Source organism: Hyla sarda, chromosome 2, assembly GCF_029499605.1.
Source record: "Hyla sarda isolate aHylSar1 chromosome 2, aHylSar1.hap1, whole genome shotgun sequence".
NCBI classification, from domain to species: Eukaryota; Metazoa; Chordata; class Amphibia; order Anura; family Hylidae; genus Hyla; species Hyla sarda.
In genome coordinates this window covers 416,141,459-416,167,777 of record NC_079190.1, presented here as the reverse complement: position 1 = coordinate 416,167,777, position 26,319 = coordinate 416,141,459, and the positions used below count along the sequence as shown (strand labels likewise).

The 26,319-nt window shown below is 43.2% G+C and overlaps 1 long non-coding RNA gene across 1 annotated transcript; it reads right to left on the bottom strand.

The window, feature by feature from the left end:
* Window positions 1-594: 594 nt before the first annotated feature.
* LOC130358015 (uncharacterized) lies at window positions 595-25,787 on the bottom strand. The gene is made up of 3 exons (XR_008889373.1): window positions 25,714-25,787; window positions 1,823-1,887; window positions 595-1,704 (listed from the first exon to the last, which is right to left on the bottom strand). It is a non-coding gene; the product is annotated as an uncharacterized LOC130358015 (long non-coding RNA).
* Between the last annotated feature and the right edge of the window lie 532 nt (window positions 25,788-26,319).

The window sequence follows — 26,319 nt, the reverse complement described above, 5'->3', positions numbered from 1 at the left end:
TATTCAATGAAGACAGCTACATACATGAAATCACTGACGCGTTTCACGCTTTCGCGCTTAGTCATAGAGTCACTCTATGACTAAGCGCGAAAGCGTGAAACGCGTCAGAGATTTCATGTATGTAGCTGTCTTCATTGAATAAAGAAACCCGTTTTTATCCACATCCTGGTGCTGGACAATAATTTCGTTTTGTCTGCTACTTGAAACCGGAGGCGGGACTGGTGGATCCGCGCACAGAAGGTGTGTGATTCCTGGGTGAGCGGTCAATGCTTTCTCCTCTACCACTAGGTCCTTCCTCTTCTCCAATTTTTTCAACGCTTGTAATTCTGGATGTGAAAGATTAGAAGCTACGGCAGGGTATATGATGACTTTTACATCTCTTATAACTGCCTTCGTGAATGCATCGATATTGCTACCTTGCACTATTGGGGGAGAAAACTTTGATTTCTTTCCTTTTCTAAAGGGAGTTTCACTTATAGGAATATCACTATCAGGGGTTCTGTCTGAGGTGCTGCCATCTATATCCTGAAACTCAGTAGCTAATATATCAATGCATTCACGATCCTGTGCGTCTATATCTGGAGGGAAAAAACCTAAAGGACCTATACACACTTGACTATCACCCTCACATATCTGCTGTTGTGATTGTGCAGGTTTATTAGTGAAAAATTTATGCAGACTAATGTCCCGAACTGCTCGTGCTAGGTCCACCTCAAAAGTAACTTCATTAAACCATTCGGTGAGTCCATAATTAAGTCCTTTAGACAATAGAGAAATAGTTGCGGCATCCATGGGTCATTTGTCAGATTAATGACATTAGAGTTCAATTCTTCCCCCTCCATGTGGCAGCTCGTCTCCTCTTCTGTTCCTGTACAGGTGGGTCTGGGTCTGTTTGCTTTTCCAGTCCTGCTGGGTCTTCCTCTCCTTGTGTGTTTCCTTCTAAAGGGACAGGTGCAGTTGCTGTTTTGTTGTCTGTAGATTGCTGTACTGTAGATGCGTTTTTAGTTTTTTCATCCGCAGTAGTATATTTATACTTTTTGTTTATATTTCTAGACTTGTAGGGTCTCGATTTTTGTTCTGTTCCTGCATTATGCCAGGTGAATTCGGATCCATTGTCCTAGTCTCTTTTGTCCCTGATGAATTTGTCTCTTTTTTTTTAATTTTTTTAGTTCTTCTTGCAGGGATAGCAGGTTCTCTTTTAGTTTTTCAAAAAAACTTTCAGCTTGCGCTTGTGGAGACCTTCTTATAAATTCCATTTTAGCTTTTTGTAACAGTTCGTAGATCTTATCATGTTCAATGCGATTGCAGGTTAGAACTATCTGAAGCAGTTTGAGAGCGTGTTCCTGGTGGGCTTGAGTTCACGCTTTAACAAACACTTCATCATCCTGAAATATGGCAGGTTGCTTAAATGTGCGTAATCCTCTTGGGGCTCTCTCACATTGGACATAAGATTGTAATGAATGGACCGTCCAAAAGGATGCTATTTCTTTCTCGGACAGAGAGGTGATCCGATGTTCAAGGGATTTCCAGCTTTATAACTTCTAAATCATCCTTGGTGTTGCAATCAAGGAAAAATCCCCCCACATTCTCTCTTTCTATGTGTAGTGCTGTTTCTAGTTGTTCCAGCAACGTGTTCTCTTACATATCCATGTGTTGTGGATTTTTTTCCACTGCTTTAGCTGACTGGTAGGTCGGCTAGGCGTGCTAGCAGGCAGGGAGAAAGCAGAAAAATGTAACAGAAAAGACCTATTGAAAGATAAAACACCCCGTAATAAAAATGAAATAGGAAGAAAAAGATTCACATTCATATTTCAAAACTCACCCATGAATTCCACGATCGAACAGGCAGTTAGAAGAAATTGGTTTTTACTAGAAGCAGACGAGGATCTGAAAGAAAAAGCGCAGTTAAAACCCCGTATTACATATAGAAAAAACATCACTATAGGGGAAACTATAAATAAAAACAAGAAAAAGAAAAAATCTAAGGAAAAAGATACTTGGCTGGAAGGACTCGTACCTAAGAGCAACTATAAGTGTAGGAATTGTAACCAGTGTAAATGTAGTAAGTAACACAGAGCACGCCTAGCCGACCTGCCAGTCAGCTAAAGCAGTGGAAAAAAGCCACAAAACATGGATATGGAAGAGAAAACGTTGCTGGAACAACTAGAAACAACACTACACATAGGAAGAGAGAATGTGGGGGGATTTTTCCTTGATTGCAACACCAAGAAAGTTTTAGAAGCTATAAGCTTGAAATCCCTTGAACATCGGATCACCTCTCTGTCCGAGAAAGAAATAGCATCCTTTTGGACGGTCCATTCATTACAATCTTATGTCCAATATGAGAGAGCCCCGAGAGGATTACGCATGTTGGAAAATACTGAGTTAGGTAACAGAACCTAACTGAAGGTTTTCCAACCAGTGTGCCTCCAGCTGTTGCAAAACTACAACTCCCAGCATGCACGGTCTGTCAGTGCATGCTGGGAGTTGTAGTTTTGCAAAAGCTGGAGGTTTGCCGCATCACAAACTCCTACCGGGAAACTCACCGTAAACCCCCACCTGTGTGAATGTACCCTAAAAAAACACTTCACTACACTACACAAAATAAATGGTTAAACACTACATATACACCCCCTTACACTGTCCCCCCCAATAAAAATGAAAAACTTATTGTACGGCAGTGTTTCCAAAACGGAGCCACCAGCTGTTGCAAAACAACTCCCAGCATTTCCAGACATCCACTGACTGTCCAGGCATGCTGGGAGTTTAGCAACAGCTGGAGGCACCCTGTTTGGGAATGACTGGTGTAGAATGCTCCTATGTCCATCCCTATGCGATCCCTAATTTAGTCCTCAAATGTGCATGGCGCTCTCTCACTTCGGAGCCTTATCGTATTTCAAGGAAACAGTTTAGGGCCACATATGGGGTATTTCCATACTCGGGAGCAATTGTGTTACACATTTTGGGGGGCTATATATATATATATATATATATATATATATATATATATAAAAACTCAATGGCCCTTATTTACTAAGAGTGGAGTGTAGGTTTCTTTGTGGGTTTTAATTCCCTACAATTTATTAAGGTTTCCCTACATTTTCCACTTCCCCTACGCTTTGCTTTTTTTACACATGCTCTGATCTGTCTGGTTTTCCTCAGCTCAAATCCACCACATTGGAAACCTTAGTAAATATGTTGGGTTTTTGTGTAAATGTCGGGAGCACACCCCTTTTTGGAGACCCTCTTTCCCAAGCGACCATGCCCCTTTTCTGGTTTTCTTAGCAAAATGGAGAGTTAGTCGGGGTTTTTTTCAATTCTGGCGCAAAATCTGGCGCAGACAGAATTTCTGGCGCAATGCGACAGAATCTGGCGCACAACCCGTGATTCGTGCGCACGCCTTGTTTTGCACATTATCGTCATTATCGGAAGGTTAGAAGCCGATACCAATAATGGCAAAAAACGTGAATATCGGCCGATAATATCAGCCGTGCCGATAATCGGTCGATCCCTTGTGTGTATATTCCAGCATCACGTCCAAACGGCTGAAGATATTAACATGAAACTTGGCACACATGTTACTTATATGTCAACAACAAACATAGGATAGGTGATTTAACCTTTACGCACCCCCATTTGCCAGGGGCTGGGTTTTTGTTTAAAGTCCCATACAAGTCTAGGAGAAAGCATACTGCTTAATCAGACAGGGGTTTTCCCCTACTTGTTACATTGGATTGTCTATAGCAAAACTCTGGCGCCATTTTTAATTTAGCATTTGTGGGAAATTTTATATGGTACTAATAAAAGTAATATTTTAGGGGATATCAAAGAGGGGAGTTAGTGACTCTGGGCCTCGGCCCTGGGGTTTGTAGTTATTAATTCTTAGTAGGGATCGATCGATATCGTTTTTTTTAGGGCCGATACCGATAATCAGTGGAGGTTAGGGCCGATAACTTATACCGATATTCCGGTATAAGTTATCGGCTATTTATCCCCCAGCGACACCACTGCAGATCATTGATTTAAAGCGGGCCCTTTAAATCAATGCACTGCAGTGGCTTTTGTGGTGCCATAGGCCGCCGCCGCCACCCGCTTCTCTCCCCCTGCCTGTCCGGGGGTCCTGAGTCCTATCACCGCCGCACCGTGACCCCCCCCCGGCCCACCGCACCGCAACCGCCCCGGGACACACCGTGACCGCCCCCGCCCCATTGCCTCGGTTTTATAATTACCTGTTCCCGGGGTCCACTGTCCACTCTACATCTGGCTCCGGTGGCGTCCTCCTGAGCTGTCACTGTGCGCACTGACGGTGATGTTACGTCGCGCACGTAACGTCATTCGTCATTGCGCACAGCGTAACGCAGGACGCAGCAGGAGCAAGAAGTAGCGTGGTCCCCGGGAACAGGTAATTATAAAACCGGGGATGGGGGAGGCAATGGGGCCGGGGCGGTGCGGTGGGTGGTGCGACGTGGTGCGGCGGGCGGCGGGGAGGGAGGGGGCGGTTGCGGTGCAGCGGGTCAGGGGGTGGGGGCGGTGCGGGGGATGGGGCATTATCGGCTTATCGGCAAGGTAATTGCCGATACCGATAATGCCCAAAATCGTGATTATCGTCCGATATCGGCCATACCGATAATCGGTCGATCCCTAATTCTTAGGACCCCTCATCCCCTTTTGGGGTTAATTTGTTTTTGAGTTTGTGTAACCCTTAACTACCCCCTTTTGTGAGGGTCAGGGTTTTTGTTTAAAGTCCCATGTAAATCAAGTTGGGGTCTACACCAGCTTGTTAGTGTAAAAAAAAAAAAAGAAAATTTACACTAACATGCTGGTGTTGCCCCATACTTTTTATTTTCACAAAAGGTAAAAGGAAAAATAGACCTCCAAAATTTGTAACGAGTACGGAAATACCCCATATGTAGACGTAAAATGCTTTGCAGATGCACAACAAGGTTCAGGAGTGAGAGCGCACTATGTACATTTGAGGCCTACATTGGTGATTTGCACAGGAGTGGCTGATTTTACAGTTGTTCTGACATAAACGCAAAAAAAAATACCCACATGTGACACCATTTTGAAAACTACACCCCTCATGGAACGTAACAAGGGGTATAGTGAGCCTTAACACCCCACAGTTGTTTGACTAATTAAGTTGGATGGGAAAATGAAAAATAAATGTTTTTTAACTAAAATGCTGGTGTTACCCTAAATTTTTCATTTTTACAAGGGAAAATAGGAAAAAAAGCCCCCCCAAAATTGTAACCCCATTTCTTCTGAGTAAGGACATACCCCATATGTGGATGTTAAGTGCTCTGCGGGCGAACTACAATACTCAGAAGAGAAGGGCTTTTGGATAGAAAATTTTGTCCGAAATTAAAGGTACAGTGTTGCCAGAACAATGGACCCCCACATGTGATCCCATTTTGGAAACTACACCCCTCACGTAATGTAATAAGGGGTGCAGTGAGCATTTACACCCCACAGGTGTCTGACAGATTTTTTGAACGTTGGCCCTTGAAAATGAAAAATTTAATTTTTAATTTGCACAGCCCACTGTTCCAAAGATCTGTCAAACGCCAGTGGGGTGTAAATGCTCACTGCACCCCTTATTAAATTCTGTGAGGGGTGTAGTTTCCAAAATGGGGTCACATGTGGGGGGGGGGGTCCATTGTTCTGGCATCACGGGAGGCTTTTTAAACGCACATGGCCCCCGACTTCAATTCCAACCAAATTCTCTCTCCAAAAGCTCAATGATGCTACTTCTCTTTTGAGTATTGTAGTGCGCCAGCAGAGCACTTGACGTCCACACATTAAGGTATTTCCATACTCTGAAGATATGGGGTTACAAATTTTGGGAGGCATTTTCTCCTATTACCCCTTGTAAAAATGTAAAATGCAATTTAGTGAAAAATTGAAAGTCGTCAAACACCAGTGTGGGGTTTAGGCTCACTGTACCCCTTGTAAGGTTCCTTGAGGGGTGTAGTTTCCAAAATAGTGTGCCATGTTGTTTTTTTTTTTTTTTTGCTGTTCTGGCACTGTTCTGGCACCATTTTAGAAAAACTCATTCTTCAAAATACCATTGTCGCTCCTTCCCGTCTGAGCCCTCTAGTGCACCTACAGAGCACTTTAAGTACACATATGAGGTATTTCCTTGCTCAAGAGAAATTGGGTTACAAATTTTAGGGTGATTTCTCTTATTTTACCCCTTGTAAAAATTCAAAAACTGGGTCTACAAAAACATGCGAGTGTAAAAAATGAAGATTTTGAATTTTCTTCTTCACTCTGCTCCTATTCCTGTGAAACACCTAAAGAGTTAACAAACATTCTGAATGTCATTTTGAATATGTTGTGGGGTGCAGTTTTTATAATGGGGTCATTTATGGGGTATTTCTAATATGAAGGCCTTTCAAATCCACTTCAAATCTGAACTGGTCCCTAAAAATTCCGATTTTGAAAATGTTGTGAAAAGTTGGAAAATCGCTGCTGAACTTTGAAGCCCTCTGACGTCTTCCAAAAGTAAAAATATTTCAACTTTATGATGCAAACATAAAGTAGACATACTGGGGGAGATTCTCAAAAACTGCTGTAATTTCTGTTCCAGCGATAGTATTCACACCTTTTTTTCTCCTCACATTTTCAAAGGTCTCTTGCCCTGCTTTGAAAATATGAAAATATGTGAAAATTCATTTTCGTGGCACTTCTGTTTATTTTTTGCGCCAAAATTGCGGAGTTTTGTGCCACAATTTCCGATTTTTGTGCCTAATTTTACATCCCTGAAAATTCTGATGGAAACATCTCACAAAATATTCCATGGTTACTAGTGCCCAGACGAGCGATAACTGTATAAATAAAACATTTTTGAGCTTAAATGTGAGTGCAGGTGGAGTGACCAAGAAAAAAAAAATTAAATATATATATATATATATATATATATATATATATATTGCAATAAAGAAGATAGTCCGGCACAGAACTGTTGTATGCAGTTAAGAACTCTGAACTTTATTTCAGCATAACGCAGTACACAGGATAACCTGACGCGTTTCGCACCGGAGTGCTTAGTCGTAGGTAACAGGTAACCACAATGAACATCTTAAAATACACAAGATAGCGGTCACATGACCACACACGTCATAATAAAATCATTCTAATACAAGACATGGTGCTGGAGTATCGGATTGGGAAACATGAATTTTTAAGCCATGTTCACATCTGGGTATACCCAAAATGTTTGTTGTTATAATAGACTTTCACCAAATACAATATAGACATTTATATCACAGATTAATAGCATATCTTGAGAATAGCCAGGTAAAAGCAATCATCTGCAAGAACAGTAACCTGAATATTATATTTTTATTTTTATTTTTAATTTGTATATGAACCATTCTCGGTTATGTTATTGTTACATTTAAACAAGAAAAAAATATGAAGTGATAATAGGGTGTCACTAGGCTCGTAAATTTTGATACGTATATGGAACAATATACCATATACGCGCGTGGAGACACACACGCATATGGCATACAGCTCCCAGCTACCTATTGGGGGCTAAGGGCAAGTGAGAGCTAGATCTAATCTTTTATTTAGTCCGAGGGGATGCCTCGTGCCAAGGAGGAATCTCCAATATGCCTCCCTGTTATAAAGCTTATTCCTAAGGTCTCCTCCCCTTGGACCCAAAATAACCCTTTCTACCCCAGATACCCGTAGACCCGTCACATCTCCTCCATGTACCTCCCTGAAGTGACGTGATAACATCGATATGCCTGTAACATTGCTTTTAACATCTGAGACATGTTTTCTAAACCTAATTTTCAAAGAATTACTAGAACAACCTACGTACTGTATCTTGCAGATGGTGCAGGTGGCTACATAAACAATATATTTAGTATTACAATTTGTAAAGTCCCGTAGTTTATAGGAATTACCTGTGGAGCAAGATGTCACCGTGTCTGTGTTTACCATGTGACTAACTCCTTTCTGGTGATACCATTGACTTTCTCATGAGCTGAGTCAATGGTATGGTCACTGTACCCTCTATTTTTGAACCTAGTGTGTAGTTCTGATGCTGCCACCCTAAATTTACTGTCACTGGAACAATTCCATTTCACTCTACACAATGGTATCACCAGAAAGGAGTTAGTCACCTACTCTAGGAGAAGGCAACAAAGGAGAGGAGGATACAATACGGAGGGGATGGTAGGTAAAAATAAAAATAAAAGTGTTACTAAACCCTACTTCGTAACGCCATACAGTGTAAATTTTGGTCAAATTAAGGGCATCATCAAAAAATACATACCAGTATTGGAATCTGATCCGATACTAAAAGAAATAGTGTCGGAGGGCATAGAAATAGTATCCAAAAAGGGCCCTTCAATAGGCTCAAAGATATCGCCTAGCTTGTTCCAGAGCAATAAATCGTCTAGCAGCTAACATAATTGGTTAAAAACTGTGGGAAATAGAAAATGTGGACATACAAGATGTCTCACGTGTGATCACATGGTAAACACAGACACGGTGACATCTTGCTCCACAGGTAATGCTCAGAAGAGAAGGCAATTGGGATTTTGAAGAGAAAATTTGTTTACAAAGCCCCCATAATGCCAGAACAATGGACCCCAACACATGTGATCCCATTTTGGAAACTACACCCCTCACGTAATGTAATAAGGGGTACAGTGAGCATTTACACCCCACAGGCGTTTGACTGATTTTTTGAACAGTGGTCCGTAAAAATGAAAAATTAAATTTTTCATTTGCACAGCCCACTGTTCCAAAGATCTGTCAAACGCCAGTGGGGTGTAAATACTCATTGCACCCCTTATTAAATTCTGTGAGGGGTGTAGTTTCCAAAATGGGGTCACATGTGGGGGGGTCCACTGTTCTGGCACCACGGGGGGCTTTGTAAACGCACATGGCCCCTGCCTACCATTCCAAACGAATTCTCTTTCCAAAAGCTCAATGGCGCTCCTCCTCTTCTGAGCATTGTAGTTTGCCAGCAGAGCATTTTACATCCTAACATGGGGTATTTCCATACTCAGAAGAAATGGGGTTACAAATTTAGGGGGTCATTTTCTCCTATTACCGCTTGAAAAAATGTAAAATTTAGGGGAAAAACTGCATTTTAGTAAAAAAAATTTTTTTCCTATTTACACATCCAACTTTAACGAAAAGTCGTCAAACACCTGTGGGGTGTTAAGGCTCAGTGGACCCCTTGTTACGTTTCTTGAGGGGTGTAGTTTCCAAAATAGTATGCCATGTGGGTATTTTTTGCTGTTCTGGCACCACAGGGGCTTCCTAAATGCGAAATGCCCCCAAAAAGCCATTTCAGCTAAAGTTGCTTTCAAAAAGCCAAAAGTGACTTCTTCTCTTGTGAGCTTTGTAGTTCGCCCGCAAAGCATTTTACTTCCTAACATGAGGTATTTCCATACTCAGAAGAGATTACAAAGAGGTTGCAAATTTGGGGGAGCATTTTCTCCCATTACCCTTTGTAAAAATGGTAAATTTGGGGTAAAAACTGCACTTTAGTGTGGAATTTTTTTTTTCATTTACACATCCGATTTTAACGAAAAGTTGTCTAACACCTTTGGGGTTTAAGGCTAACTGGACCCCTTTTTACGTGCCTTGAGGGGTGTTGTTTCCAAAATGGTATGCCATGTGGGGTTTTCTGCTGTTCTGGCACCATAGGGGCTTTCTAAATGTGACATGCCCCCCAAAAACCATTTCTCCAAAATCCCATTGTCGCTCCTTCCCTTCTGAGCCCTCTACTGCGCCCGCCGAACACTTGACATACACATATGAGGTATTTCCTTACTCGAGAGAAATTGGGTTACAAATTTTGGGGGCTTTTTCTACTATTACCACTTGTAAAAATTCAAAAACTGGGTCTACAAGAACATGCAAGTGTAAAAAATGAAGATTTTTTATTTTCTCCTTCACTTTGCTGCTATTCCTGTGAAACACCTAAAGGGTTAACAAACTTACTGAATGTCATTTTGAATACTTTGAGGGGTGCAGTTTTTATAATTGGGTCATTTGTGGGGTATTTCTAATATGAAGGCCCTTCAAATCCACTTCAAAACTGAACTGGTCCCTGAAAAATTCCGATTTTGAAAAATTTGAAAAATTTGAAAACTGCTGCTGAACTTTGAAGCCCTCTGATGTCTTCCAAAAGTAAAAACATGTAAACTTTATGATGCAAACATAAAGTAGACATATTGTATTTTTGAATCAATATATAATTTATTTGGAATATCCATTTTCCTTATAAGCAGAGAGCTTCAAAGTAAAAAAAATGCAACATTTTCAATTCTTTCATCAAATTTTGGAATTTTTCACCAAGAAATGATACAAGTATCGACAAAATGTTACCACTAACATAAAGTAGAATATGTCACAAAAAAACTATCTCGGAATCAGAATGAAAGGTAAAAGCATCCCAGAGTTATTAATGCTTGAAGTGACAGTGGTCAGATGTTCAAAAAATGTTCGGGTCCTTAAGGTATATTTGGGCTGGGTCCTTAAGGGGTTAAGGTCAAAATGGGCTTGGTCCTTAAAGAGTAGCTATCACTAAATTAAATTTCCCTATTCCCCCTCCCCATCTGTCCCTGACACTAACTACATCTATCCCTGTCTTTATATTTCTACAAATCCCCATAAAAATATCTTATGTTTAACTGCTGCAGGAGCTCAGAGTTGAGCTCTCTGGTGAGGGCAGGAAGTGGACGGCCCCGGCAGGCGTGACGTCATCTGAAGCCTTTCCGGGGCTCGCTTCTGCCCGTCTCCTCTCTCTCCTGCAGCTCGTGCGCTGCAATGAATTAGGAGAGGGAGATGCAGGGGGGCAGGGAAATTTTTATTTTGCGCGCCGCGCGCGTACGAGCACTGTACTCGCTCTCTGCCTGTATAGGAAACAGGCAGAGAGCGAGCACAGCGGTCGTGCGCACGCGGCACGTGAAATTTAAATATCCCCGCCCACCTGCATCTCCCTCTCCTCATCCATGTTAACGCGCGTTCTGGACCACGCTGCCCGGCCAGCGTTGGTCCGAACATGCCAAACGTCAGGGGGGGGGAAAGTAATCCTGAGCCATATAGGGTGACATGTAGTGGCCAGGTTTACAAATGTAAAAAAAAACACATATAACACATTATTTTTATTTTTTTTATAAAATATATTAGAAACATTCTGTTTAATTAAAAAAAATAATTAGAGTACCCATTTCAGGGGTTAAATAATGCTTAAATAATGTTCTATATGTGTCATATTGATTTGAGATACATATATGTATAACCTTTGTCTTTATATATTCATATTGGTTATTACTCATAACTAATAAATCTGCATAGTTAATAATACCTGTGTGTTATTTCATGATATTGAAAACATACCGCCATAGCTTAAATCAATGAGCTTTTAAATATTCCGTGTAAATATTCAGGCCCAGAGATTTGAATTGCATTATAGATATTTAAGCAGTTAATAAGATCACATATATTAAATTACTGGTGACTGCAGGTCATGGTGTCACAAGGAAGTAATGACCGCCCGCCATAGCGGGATAGATACAACAATCATATGGGGGTCATCCTGTGGGGGAACTAATCCTATATTCAGGGAGTTGCCCACAGGGATGATTTACATAGGAATAGTGGTCTCACTGTGCATAATCTCCTCCCACAAATTTAAGGAGGTCTGCACATGGGTCACCATCGTGTGTGATCAGTAAAACTGACAGCTTTTGGTAGGTCCTACCGAGATCAGATAATACTGACATTATTTGGTAGGTACCACAGTAGATCAGATCAATAATACTTCCGCCCATCAGACTTTTATGGTATATCCTATGGGTATGCTATCAATCTCCAGATGGAAAATCCTCTTTAATAGTATTGAGTACACTTATATAGAGATAAAATCAACCAGTCAGGGTTAAATTCTTACCTAGAAGCAGTAAACAAGCACTGGACTGAACCATTTACGGGAGGCGATAGTAAAGTAGCATGTCAGCAGCAGCAACATTTTTTATTTATTTTTTTTTTTAAATCAAATGGTGCCAGACAGTTAAACATATTTGTAAATTTCTTCTATTAAAATGAAAATATATCTTCACCCAACCAGTACTTATCAGCTGCTGTATGCTCCAGAGGAAGTTGAGTTGTTCTTTTCAGTCTGACAACAGTGCTTTCTGCTGACACCTCTGTCCCTATCAGGACATGACCAGAGCAGGAGCAAATCCCCATAGCGAACCTCTCCTGCTCCAGACAGTTCCTGACATGGACAGAGGTGGCACCAGTTGATTAAAAAAAAATAACCAGAGTACTCCTTTAACCCCTTAAGGATAATGAACGTAAATGTACGTCCTGATGCAGTGGTACTAAGGAAAACTGTCAGCCTGTTCACCACACTAAACCCAAAACAATGGGTTATAGTGTGGGTGAACAAGTATCCAGCGAGGGGTCACTTACCTAAATATGTCTAATAGGTCCTGAGATATGTCCCCCAGAAGATCCTCTGCTTAATTCAGTGAATCACGTGTAGCGGGCGGGGCTTCTTTACTCCACAGACAATGAATATATAAATTGAGCCGGTGAAGCCCCGCCCCCCTGCGCGTGATTCACTGAATTCAGAAGAGCATGTTCTGTGGGACATATCTCAGGACCTACTGGACAAATTTAAAGGGGTACTGATGTATGATCTCCGGGGTCCCTCCGCTGGGGACCCCCACGATCTCCCTTTGCATTGCGTTTGTCACGTCATCTCCCATAGGCTTGCATTGCATTGACGTCACGAGGGGCAGAGCCATGACGTCGCGGTACTCCAGTCCCTGTATTGTGAGTCATCAGACACGGAGCGATCTTCGCTCCATGAGGCTGATGACAAGTTTGTGCCGCAGGTAGATCGCGGGGTCCCCAGCAGTGGGACCCCTGCGATCAGACATCTTATCCCCTATCCTTTGGATAGGGGATAAGATGTCTAGTTCCGGAGTACCGCTTTAAAGTGATACTCGAATGGAAAACTTTTTTTTTTTAAATCAAATGGTGCCAGAAAGTAAAACAGATTTGTAAATTGCTTCTATTTAAAAATCTTAATCCTTCCAGTACTTATTAGCTGCTGAATACTACAGAGGACATTGTTTTCTTTTTGGAACACAGTGCTCTCTGCTGACATCACGAGCGCAGTGCTCTCTGCTGACATTTCTGTCCATTTTAGGAACTGTCCAGAGCAGCATATGTTTGCTATGGGGATTTTCTCCTACTCTTGGACAGTTCTTAAAATGGACAGAGATGTCAACAGAGAGCACTGTGCTCATGATGTCAGCAGAGAGCTCTGTGTTCCAAAAAGAAAATATTTTCCTCTGTAGTATTCAGCAGCTAATAAGTACTGGAAGGATTAAGATTTTTTAATAGAAGTAATTTACAAATCTGTTTAACTTTCTTGCACCAGTTGATTAAAAAAAAAAAAAAAAGTTTTCCACTGACTCCTGTTCACCCACACTATAACCCAGTGTAGTGTGGGTAAATAGACTAACAGTTTTCCTTTAACGCACTAGGACGTACATTTATGTCCTGTACATGATGGGGGCACCAGATTGCCATTAACCCCTTAGATGCCATGATCAATACAGATAATGGCATCTGCGGCAATGCAGGCATTATATTGGATGATTAGATCGATGACTGCACTGCTGCTGGGATACGATTATCCAAAATGGCGGATGTCTGCCATTAACCCCTCAGATGCCGTGATCAATACAGATTACTGCATCTGCAGCAATGCGGGCGTTATATTGGATGATCGGATCACTGGCGGCACTGCCGCAGGGATATGATCATCCAAAATGGCGGACAAAAGGTCCTCTAACTGGCCTCCGCCGCTCTCCCGGGGTCTTCTGCTCTGGTCTGACATCGAGCAGACCAGAGCGGAAGATCGATGATATGTCTATGCATAGCACTGAATAGTATTAGCAATCAAATGATTGCTATAAATAGTCCTATATGGGGACATAAAAAGTGTAAAGAAAATAAGTAACAAAAATTTGAAAAATCTCCTCCCCAATAGAATTGTACATCGCCCATTTTTCACATATTTCCCCCCAAAAAGCATAAAAAAATGTATTAATAAACATATTTGGACTAACAAAAGGTTAATGATTCCGTACAGTGAATGGCATAAACATAAAAAAAAAAAAAAAAATTTATGCTTTTTGGTCATATCACATTCCCCCAAAAAATTATAAAAAGCGACTTAAAAGTCATGTGGTACTAAAAAAAAAAAATACAGGTCATTGCACAAAAAATGAGCCCTCATAAATCCCCATATATGGAAAAAATGGAAAAGAAATAGGTGGTCAGAACAGGGCGATTTTAAACATACTTAGTTTGTAAAAAAAAAAAATAATAATAATAATTTTTTAAAAACAATATAGCAATAGAAAAGTAAACTATTTCTGGGAAGGAACCGGCACTGCTCCTAAGGATGTGACTCAATATCCCATGACTTGTAGATCCAAAGAAGAAGAAGCGGCACTCCAGTCAAATAGTGATAATGTGAATTTATTCACCCATCAAGTCACAAAAGTGCCACGTTTGAGACCAATGAGACCGAAAAGTATGTGATCATGGATATCATTTTAATTGCATTGACCCACAGAAAAAAAAAAAAATTCATTTTTACCGTAAAGTGTACAGTAGAGATGAGCGAACTTACAGTAAATTCAATTCGTCACGAACTTCTCGGCTCGGCAGTTGATGACTTTTCCTGCATGGATTAGTTCAGCTTTCAGGTGCTCCCATTGGGCTGGAAAAGGTGGACACAGTCCTAGGACTGTATCCACCTTTTCCAGCCCACCGGAGCACCAGAAAGCTGAACTAATTTATGCAGGAAAAGTCAGCAACCGCCGAGCCGTGAAGTTCGTGACGAATCGAATTTACTGTAAGTTCGCTCATCTCTAGTGTACAGCGTAAAAACAAAGCCTTTCAAAATGTGCAAAATTGCAGTTTTTGTTTCAATTTCTTCACACAAATACCGTATTTATTATACGCCGATACACCCCCAGGAAAGGCAAGGGGAGAGAGGCCGTCGCTGCCCGCTTCTCTCCCCCTGCCTTTCCTGGGGTCTAGAGCGCTGCTGCCGGCCCTTCTCTCCCCCTGGCTATCGGCGCCGCTGCCCGTTCTGTCCCCCTGACTATCGGTGCAGCCAGGGGGAGAGAAGGGGCAGCGGCACCCATTGCCGGCGCCGCTGCCCCGTTGCCTCCCCCCATCCCCGGTGGCATAATTACCTGGGTCGGGTCCGTGCTGCTGCAGACCTCCGGCGTGCGTCCCCTGCGTTGTTGCTATGCACGGCGCGGCGCACTGACATCATGCGCCGTGCCGTGCAGTGCATAGCAATGACGCAGGGGATGCGCGCCGGAGGCCTGCAGCAGCGCGGACCCGACCCAGGTAATTATGCCACCGGGGATGGAGGGAGGCAACGGGGCAGCGGCGCCGGCAATGGGTGCCGCTGCCCCTTTCTCTCCCCCTGGCTGTCGGCGCCGCTTCTCTCCCCCTGGCTATCGGCGCCGGCAATGGGGCACCGGCACCGATAGTCAGGGGGACAGAACGGGCAGCAGCGCCGATAGCCAGGGGGAGAGAAGGGCCGGCAGCAGGGCTCTAGACCCCAGGGAAGGCAGGGGGAGAGAAGCGGGCAGCGACGGCCTCTCTCCCCCTGCCTTTCCTGGGGGTATATCGGGGTATACACACGCACACACGCACCCTCATTTTACCATGGATATTTGGGTAAAAAACTTTTTTTACCCAAATATCCTTGGTAAAATGAGGGTGCGTGTTATAGGCCGGTGCGTGGTATACCCCGATAAATACGGTAATAATCTTTTTAGGCTTGCTGTACATTTTATGGTAAATAAGTGATGGGTCCAAAAACAAGCCCTCATATGGGTCTGTGAATGGAAATATAAAAGAGTTATGGATTTTAGAAGGCGAGGAGGAAAAAACGCCAAAGTAAAATTGGCCTGGTCCTTAAGGGGTCAATCATAGAGCTGCCTTAATTTTTACTGTGTGTTTTGGGGCAGTTTACCTTTTCTTGTGTTGGTATAGTCCACTGTTGCTTGTTGAGCTAGGTACTGTTGCTATGACAACTGTTATATTTCAGCAGCCATTTTAACTGCCATCCTAAAGACAGATTGAAGACCAGTCCAGTGCCAGTCCTGAGTTCCCCCGCCAATTGTATGGAGACAATCCTGCTTCTCTCTGCTTCCTGTTTCTGTAATGTAAGGTGAACATAGATGGCGCACAGGTTTTGGGCAGTGTTGGCACAGAGGTGAGCGTTTCCATTATACTTTGTAGTCTAGGAGATGGACACATACATGGCTCCTCATGTTACCATGTTATGTGTATTTGCCATGTACCATAATTTGGTCGGAATGTACATTGTGATACCTAAAAGCTCATGAGTGCCGCACATTGCTGGTGTGTAGTAGAAATCGGGTGCACTATATGGTGACCATTGGGAAAGTGTTTAACCTGTTAAGGACCATGGATGTACGCATACTTCCTAGCTCCCTGGTACTTAACCCCTTAAGGACCGGGGGGTTTTCCGTTTTTGCATTTTCGTTTTTTGCTCCTTGCATTTAAAAAATCATAACTTTTTCAATTTTGCACCTAAAAATCCATATGATGCTTATATATGATCCATATTTTTTGCAAAACCAATTCTACTTTGTAATGACTTTAGTCATTTTGCCCAAAAATCTACGGTGAAACGGAAAAAAAATCATTGTGCGACAAAATTGAAAAAAAACCCGCTGTTTTGTAACTTTTGGGGGCTTCCGTTTCTACGTAGTACGTTTTTCGGTAAAAATGACACCTTATCTTTATTCTGTAGGTCCATACGATTAAAATGATACCCAACTTATATAGGTTTGATTTTGTCGGACTTCTGGAAAAAATCATAACTACATGCAGGAAAATTAATACGTTTAAAATTGTCATCTTCTGACCCCTATAACTTTTTTATTTTTCCGTGTATGGGGCGGTATGAGGGCTCCGTGATCTGAAGTTTTTAACGATACCATTTTTGCATTGATAGGACTTATTGATCGCTTTTTATTCATTTTTAAATGATATAAAAAGTGACCAAAAATGCACTATTTTGGACTTTGGAATTTTTTTTACGCGCACGCCATTGACCGAGCGGTTTAATTAATGATATATTTTTATAATTTGAACATTTCCGCACGCGGTGATACCATATATGTTTATTTTTATTTTTATTTACAGTGTGTTTTTTTTTTTTATTGGAAAAGGGGGCTGATTCAAACTTTTAATAGGGGAGGAGTTAAATGATCTTTATTCACTTTTTTTTCACTTTTTTTTGCAGTGTTATAGGTCCCATAGGGACCTATAACACTGCACACACTGATCTTCATCACTGATCACTGGTTTCTCATAAGAAACCAGTGATCAACGATTCTGGCGCATAACTGCTCATGGCTGGATCTCAGGCACTGAGCAGTCATTCGGCGATCGGACAGCGAGGAGGCAGGTAGGGGCCCTCCCGCTGTCCTGTGAGCTGTTCGGGATGCCGTGATTAGCCGCGGCTATCCCGAACAGCCCGACTGAGCTAGCCGGCCACTTTCGGTTTCGCTTTTAGCCGCGCGGCTCAGCTCTGAGCGCGCAGCTAAAGGGTTAATAGCGCGGCACCGCGATCTGCGCTGCACGCTATTAGAGGTGGGTCCCGGCTTCACTATGACTGTGTAACCCCGCGTTATATCAGGAGAGCAGGACCAAGGGCGTATCTGTACGCCCTTGGTCCTTAAGGGGTTAAGGACCAAGGACGTACGCGTACATCATGTAGAATTTCGGTCCCTGCCGTGCGCCGGGAGGGCACCCCGCGCAAATGCCCAAGGGGGTGAAGGAATAGGAGTGAGGTGGCAGGGGTGCCACCCCTCCTATCCCTGCTATTGGTCATCAGAAGCATGGACCAATAGCAGATCGGGGGCGGGGGGGTTAACTTTCGCTTTCCCCGTTCTGCCCACCCACAATAGGCTGGGACCGGGCGCCGAAGTCCACTTACCCATCGGCGATGGCAGCGAGACGCGATCGGCGGTGGCAGCAGGCAGCAGACGAGGACGGCTATGCGGCTCCCTGGATGGTACAGAAGCCAGTGAGTTACCTAGCAACATCTGGAGGGCTACAGTCTGAGACCACTATACAGTGGTCTCTATACTGTAGCCCTCCAGATGTTGCAAAACTACAACTCACAGCATGCCCAGACAGCTGTTTGGACATGCTGGGAGTTGTAGTTTTGCAACAGCTGGAGGACCACAGTTTGGAGATCACTGTGCAGTAGTCTCTAAACTGTAGCCCTCCAGATGTTGCAAAACTGCAAATCCCAGCATGCCCAAAGAGCATACAGCTGTCTCAGCATGATGGGAGTTGAAGTTGCATACCTCCAGCTGTTGCATAACTACATCTCCCAGCATGCCCTTCGGTGATCAGTACATGCTGGGAGTTGTAGTTTTGCAACAGCTTGAGGCACACTGGTTGGAAAATACTGAGTTAGGTAACAGAACCTAACTGAAGGTTTTCCAACCAGTGTGCCTCCAGCTGTTGCAAGAGTACAACTCCCAGCATGCACGGTCTGTCAGTACATGCTGGGAGTTGTAGTTTTGAAACAGCTGGAGGATTCCCCCCCCCCCCATGTGAATGTACAGGGTACATTCACATGGGCAGTAAGTTTCCTGCTTCAAGTTTGGGCTGCGGCAAATTTTTCACCGCAGTACAAACTCCTAGCGGGATACTCACCGTCACCCGCCAGTGCGAATGTACCCTAAAAACACTACACTTCACTAATACAAAATAAAGGGTAAAACACTACATATACACCCCCTTACATTGCCCCCCCCCCCCCCCAAAAAAAAAAAAAAATGAAAAACGTATTGTACGGCAGTGTTTCCAAAACGGAGCCTCCAGCTGTTGCAAAACAACAACTCCCAGCATTTCCGGACAGCCACTGACTGTCCAGGCATGCTGGGAGTTTAGCAACAGCTGGAGGCACCCTGTTTGGGAATCATTGGTGTAGAATACCCTCATGTCCACCCCTATGCAATCCCTAATTTAGTCCTCAAATGCTCATGGCGCTCTCTCAGTTCAGAGCCCTGTCGTATTTCAAGGAAACAGTTTAGGACCACATATGGGGTATTTCCGTACTTGGGAGAAATTGCAATATAAATTATGGGGGGGCTTTTTCTCCTTTTACCCCTTATGAAAAGGAAAAGTTGGGGTCTACACCAGCCTGTTAGTGTAAAAAAAATAAAATGTTTACACTAACATGCTGATGTTGCCCCATACTTTATATTTTCACAAGCAGTAAAAGCAAAAAAAGACCCCCAAAATTTGTAACGCAATTTCTCCTGAGTACGGAAATACGCCATATGTGGGTGTAAAATGCTCCGCGGACGCACAACAAGGCTCAGGAGTGAGAGCACACTATGTACATTTGAGGCCTAAGTTGGTGATTTGCACAGGGGTGGCTGATTTTACAGGGGTTCTGACATAAACGCAAAAAAATAAATATCCACATGTGACCCCATTTTGGAAACTACACCCCTCACGGAATGTAACAAGGGGTATAGTGAGCCTGAACACACCACAGGTGTTTGAAGAATTTTCATTAAAGTTGGATGGGAAAATGAAAAAAAAAATGTTTTTTCACTAAAATGCTGGTGTTACCCTAAATTTTTCATTTTCACAATGGAAAATAGGAAAAAAGCCCCCAAAATTTGTAACCCCATTTCTTCTGAGTAAGAAAATACCCCATATGGGGATGTAAAGCACTCTGTGGGCGAAGTACAATGCTCAGAAGAGAGGGAGCGCAATTGGGATTTTGGAGAGAGAATGTGTCTGAAATTGAAGGCCATGTGTGTTTAAAAAGCCCCGATAGTGCCAGAACAATGGACCCCCCCCAAATGTGACCCCATTTTGGAAACTACACCCCTCACGTAATGTAATAAGGGGTGCAGTGAGCATTTATGCCCCACAGGTGTCTGACCGATTTTCCGAACAGTCGTCCGTGAAAATGAAAAATTTAATTTTTCATTTACACAGCCCACTATTCCAAAGATCTGTCAAACGCCAGTGGGGTGTAAATATTCACTGCACCCCTTATTAAATTCTGTGAGGGGTGTAGTTTCCAAAATGGGGTCACATGTGGGGGGGTTCTACTGTTCTGGCACTACGGGGGCTTTGTAAACACACTTGGCCCTTGGCTCCTATTCCAAACAAATTAATTCTCCGTAAACTCAATGGCGCTCCTTCTCTTCTGAGCACTGTAGTGCGTCAGCAGAGCACTTGACGTCCACACATGGGGTATTTCCATACTTAGAAGAAATGGGGTTACAAATTTTGTGTGTCCTTTACTCCAATTACTCCTTGTAAAAAATTAAAATTTGGGGGAAAAGCAGCATTTTAGTGAAAAAAAAAATCATTTACACATCCAACTTTAACGAAAAGTTGTCAAACACCTGATGGGTGTTAAGGCTCACTGGACCCCTTGTTACGTTCCTTGAGGGGTGTAGTTTCCAAAATAGTATGCCATGTGAGTTTTTTTTTTTGCTATCCTGGCACCATAGGGGCTTCCTAAATGTGACATGCCCCCCAAAAACCATTTCAGAAAAACTCACTCTCCAATATTCCCATTGTCGCTCCTTCCCTTCTGAGCCCTCTACTGCGCCTGCAAACACTTTACATACACATATGAGGTATTTCCTTACTCGAGAGAAATTGGGTTACAAATTTTATGAAGATTTCTCTCCTTTTACCCCTTGTAAAAATTCAAAAACTGGGTTTTCAAGAACATGCGAGTGTAAAAAATGAAGATTTTGAATTTTCTCCTTCACTTTGCTGCTATTCCTGTATAACACCTAAATGGTTAATAAGCATTATGAATATCATTTGAATACTTTGAGTGGTGCAGTTTTTATAATGGGGTCATTTATTGGGTATTTCTAATAGGGCTGGGCGGTATACTGGCTCATACCGGATACAGTGTTTTTTTTTTTCTCCGACGGTATGAATTTTGCGCCATACCGCTATATCGGTGGGGCCCCTCCCCCCCCCACCCATGAATGAATTACAGAGCCCACGGCTCCGCTCTGTCAGGGGAGAGCAGGATGAGACTCCCCCTGCAGTTTCAGGCCGGCTCTTCTCTGCAATCAGAGCCAGGGGAAAGCGCAGAAACTGCATCCCCTGGCTCTGATGTTTCCCCGAGCCGGCTCCCTGCTCCAGTCCACCTCTCCCCTCTCTTCGCCTACTTCAGGGAGTGTTCATATCAAGTGCCGGCTTCCCTTGGTCCTGCGGCGTAAGGCGGAGCATTGCGCCGCATTTCTTCTAGTTACGGTGCCCGCTCCTGAGGCCCCTAGTGCACGCCGCAGGACCGAGGAGAGCGAGCGCTTCAGGGGCGGACAGACCGCTTGTGAGGGGGCCCGCTGATCTTTGAAAGAGCGGCGGGCCCCCTCACACAACGCACGTGAGCTGCGCCGCTGCTGCTCACTGTTCTAAAGTGGACGTGGCGCATAATAGCGCAGTGGGCACTTTAGATAAAAATGTAAAATTCCCTCCTGGCGGAAGCGTCAGCATCCTGCGCTGAACGCTTCCGCCAGAGAGGATCCTGTGTCCGGGCGGGAAGCGCCCACGTTACTGCACTGATGACAGGGGCACTTCCCAGCAGCCGCATCAGCGCACAGGTGAGGAGGGGGGGGTTAATCGAAGCAGAGGGGGTAATGGAATAAGGGGCAGGATAGGATAAATGAAAGGATCAGGGGGGGTTAATGGGTGCAGGGGGTAATGGAAGCAGGGGGGTTAATGGAATGAGGGACAGGATGGGGTTAATTGGTGTAGGGGGGTTAATGGGTGCAGGGGGTGAATGGAAAGAGGGGCAGGATGGGGTGAATGGAGAGATTTTCACTGCCCTGACTCCTCATCCCCTGTAGTGCAGAGCTGTGATAGACAGCAGTGGGGGAGTATACAGTGTGTTTGGTGAGAATGAGGCTGGACCAGAAGATACTTGGTTGGACATTTTTGGACTAATATGGACTCATTATTGTATATATTATACAGGTGTATGTTGTTTGTATTATTGTTATGGTGATGTTTATTCTTTTTGTAATGTTTTATATTTTTTAATAAAAGATCTACAGTACAACGCTGTTTCCCCAACCAGTGTGCCTCCAGCTGTTGCAAAACTACAACTCCCAGCATGCCCAGACATCCGCAGGCTGTCCAGGCATGCTGGGAGTTGTAGTTTTGCTACAGCTGGAGGCACACTGGTTTGGGAAATCCTGATGTTCTGACACTTAAACAAGCCCCCCCCCCCAAATACTGTTAAATACCATGATACCACCATAATTAAAAAAAATACTGTGATACACATTTTTGGTCATACTGCCCAGCTCTAAATTCTAATATGAAGGCCCTTCAAATCCACTTCAAAACTGAACTGGTCTCAGAAAAATTCTGATTTTGAAAATTTTGTGAAAATTGCTGCTGTACTTTGAAGCCCTCTGATGTCTTCCAAAAGTAAAAACATGTTAACTTTATGATGTAATCATAAAGTAGACATATTGTATATGTGAATCAATATATAATTTATTTGGAATATCTCTTTTCCTGATAAGCAGAGAGCTTCAAAGTTATAAAAATGCAAAATTTTCTAATTTGGGAATTTTCAGCAAGAAATGATGCAAGTATAGATGAAATTTTACCACTAACATAAAGTAGAATATGTCACGAAAAAACAATCTCGGAATCAGAGTGAAAGGTAAAAGCATCCTAGAGTTATTAATGCTTTAAGGGGTACACCGGTGCTTAGACATCTTATCCCCTATCCAAAGGATAGGGGATAAGATGCCTGATCGCGGGAGTCCCGCCGCTGGGGACCCCCGTGAACTTGCACGTGGCACCCTGTTTGTAATCAGTCCCCGGAGCGTGTTCGCTCTAGGACTGATTGCCGGCGACTACAGGGCGTGCGGCGTGTGATGTCACGTCCCCGCCCCCGTGTGATGTCACGCTCCGCTCCTAAATGCAAGCCTATGGGAGGGGGCGTGACAGCTATCACGCCCCCTCCCGTAGGTTTACATTGAGGGGTGGAGCGTGACGTCACACGCCGCCCGCCCTGTAGTCGCCGGTAATCAGTCCCGGAGCGAACACGCTCCCGGGACTAATTACAAACGGGGTGCCGCGTGCAAGATCATGGGGGTCCCCAGCGGCGGGACTCCCGCGATCAGGCATCTTATCCCCTATCCTTTGGATAGGGGATAAGATGTTTAAGCACCGGAGTACCCCTTTAAAGTGACAATGGTCAGATGTGCAAAAAACGCTCTGGTCCTTAAGGCCAAAATGGGCCTGGTCCTTAAGGGGTTAACAGTTTTCCTCAATATTCCTTCTTAATATGCACTAAATTCTCTTAGGGTGCTTTCACACTACTATTGTAGTGTACGGTTGCTGGATCCGGTTGGGAGGGGCGAAAACCGGCCGCTCCCGTATCCCAGCCGGATCCAGCCTGAACCCCATTCATTTCAATGAGGTTGTCTCATTTTTGCCCCGCATACAGTTTTCTGACTGGACCTAAAACCGTGGTATACCACGGTTCTAGGTCCGGTCAGAAAACCGTATTCGGGGAAAAATGAGACAACCGGAGTCAGCGTTTGACTCCAGTTGGCTCATTGAAATGAATGGGGTCCAGGCTGGATCCGGCTGGGATACGGGAGCGGACGGTTTTCGCCCCTCCCAACCGGATCCAGCAACCGTATACTACAATCGTAGTGTGAAAGCACCCTTACTTGTATCTGCACCATTTTTTAAATAATGAAAGAAAGTGGAAACCTTTTCCTTATTATTAATAAGTGCTACAATAATCTTTTCAAGACAAAAGCCATTGGGGATATTTATCAAAACCTGTCTAGAGGAAGAGTGGTGCAGTTGCCCATAGCAACCAATCAGATTGCTTCTTTCATTTTTCCCAGGCCTCCTTAAAAATGAAAGAAGTGATCTGATTGGTTGCTATGGTCAACTGCACCTCTCTTTCTCTGCACAGGTTTTGATAAATCTCCCCCATTGTGTGTTAGAATGTCCACTGAGTAATGTCTTTTGGAAGGCTGCATACTAAGGGCAAATATAAAAAAATATTTACATCATTTATATATATATAATTTTCAGATATATATAATTTTTTTAATAGAAAATTCTATACACAAATGGGGCTTTAAATGGGTTATCCAGGATTAGAAATGCAAAGCTGCTTTCTTCCTTTCCTCCAAAACAGCACAACAGCGGTCCGGTGAATAAAGAAGAGTAGTGATAACACAGAGCGCAGTGGTGCTATATATATATATATACACATATATATAGCAAATCCAGAAAATCACCACACAAGTAGGTCTTGGATCAGAAAAAGCTGGTGGTTTTAATCCCAATTAAAGTGCAACGTTTCGTCAATAGCCTTTATCAAGCATGGCTATTGCCGAATCATTGCACTTTAATTGGGAATAAAACCACCAGCTTTTTCTGATCCAAGACCTACTTGTGCGGTGATTTTCTGGATTTGCTGTTCATTTATCCTGGGCTGGCAGCCTGGGCAACCACAGACACAGAGGTTGATCCCCGGTGCGGTCTTACCATTTACATATATATGGAAAAATGTCCTCTCACTTTAGGTTTGTGTAACACTGATTGTGACAAAGATTACAGGGCTGATGACATCATAACTGCAGATAGAATGTTTAGCCAAGTGCACAGGTTACAATTTCATTCGCTCACTAGGGATCAGCAGAGTCACTTGTGATAGGTCACTGTCCATTGCTGTAGTTTTCTAGTGACTTTATCTTCTTTGTCATGCTCATAAAATGTAGGCAAAAGGGAAGAAAATTCATTTAGTAGAGGAAGAGGAAATAAGAAGAAAGATGAGCTGAGACCAGAACAGTGAAAATGATTTTCAGGAGCCACCTAGTACAGATGAGATACCAAGAAAGAGCAAGTTATTGGCGTTCCTGGAGAATATCTGGGCCCGAATGACCTGTAAGAGTATGACAGTAAAGAAAAGAGCATACCCACACCCGGCATCTGATGGATGGCACAGGTAGGACATCATAATTTTAGGGCCCAGTCACCCTGCATTGCACTTCATCCATGCTACCATTGTTATCACCTTTCATTTAATTTTTCGGGAATATGCAGTGACCAGAAATCATTAGATCTGGCACTGGGTATTTATTTTTGTTTATGGAGTTCGATGTGCAGCATAAATAATGTTATTTTTAAATACCATGGGCTTTTTTTGCATAAAGGGATTCCAATTCTGGAACTTTTTTTTAGCCTTTTTGCTTTTTAAGTTTTTAATCCTCCTGAACTGCACACGGCTGTCAACTGCTAAAATCAGCTAACAACCCAGGAGTATAGAGGCTTAGCTCCTATGCATATGCCCCTGTGAGCATTGGGCATACTATATATGGAGAGAGAGAGAGACATGTATTGAACATTTATAGGATATATCACCAGTGCCCACACCCTTCTGAAGACCCTAGCTGCTGTAAGCAAACACTGGATTGAACCATTGGCTGGTGGGTAAATAAAAGAACATTAAACTGTGGGAAAATGCATGAATACAAAATGAAAAGAGAGTAAGAAAATAAAATACTTTCACATTTTTCATGTTTTAATCATACAGCTGCCTACCTTATCATTTTTTTACTGTGTGCTTTGGGACAGTTTATCTGTTCTTGTAGTGGTACAGTCCGCTGTTGTTTACTGAGCTTGGTGTGGTTGCTATGACAACCTCTATACTGCAGCAGCCATTTTAACTGCCATTCTAGAGACAGCTTGAAGACTAGTCCAGTGCCAGTCCTTTGTGCCCCCCCAGTTTTATGGAGACAACACTGCTTCTTTCTGCTCCCTGTTTTTGTAATGTAAGGTCAACACAGATGGCACACAGGTTAGGCAGTGTTGGCACAGAGGTGAGCACTGTGTACCAAATATTCCAGACCAAGTATGTGCAGCCATCTTGCCTAAATGTCTATTGAAGTAAAACAGTGAAAGATACTTCTTCTAGGAATTAGTAGGGACCCAGTGGTCAGAATCCCACCAATCAGATATTTTGGACTAATCTAATGCATCTGTCATAATTGTCTTCACAATGTCTTATGTGATTCCTTTAAACGTATATGTTGTGCACCATTTGTTTACACTGCTTCATTTGAGGCTATATTTTATGGGATTTCTTAGAAATGTTTGCACATTATTAAATGCATACATTTCTGAAAGATAAATCTTCCACCAGAGCAG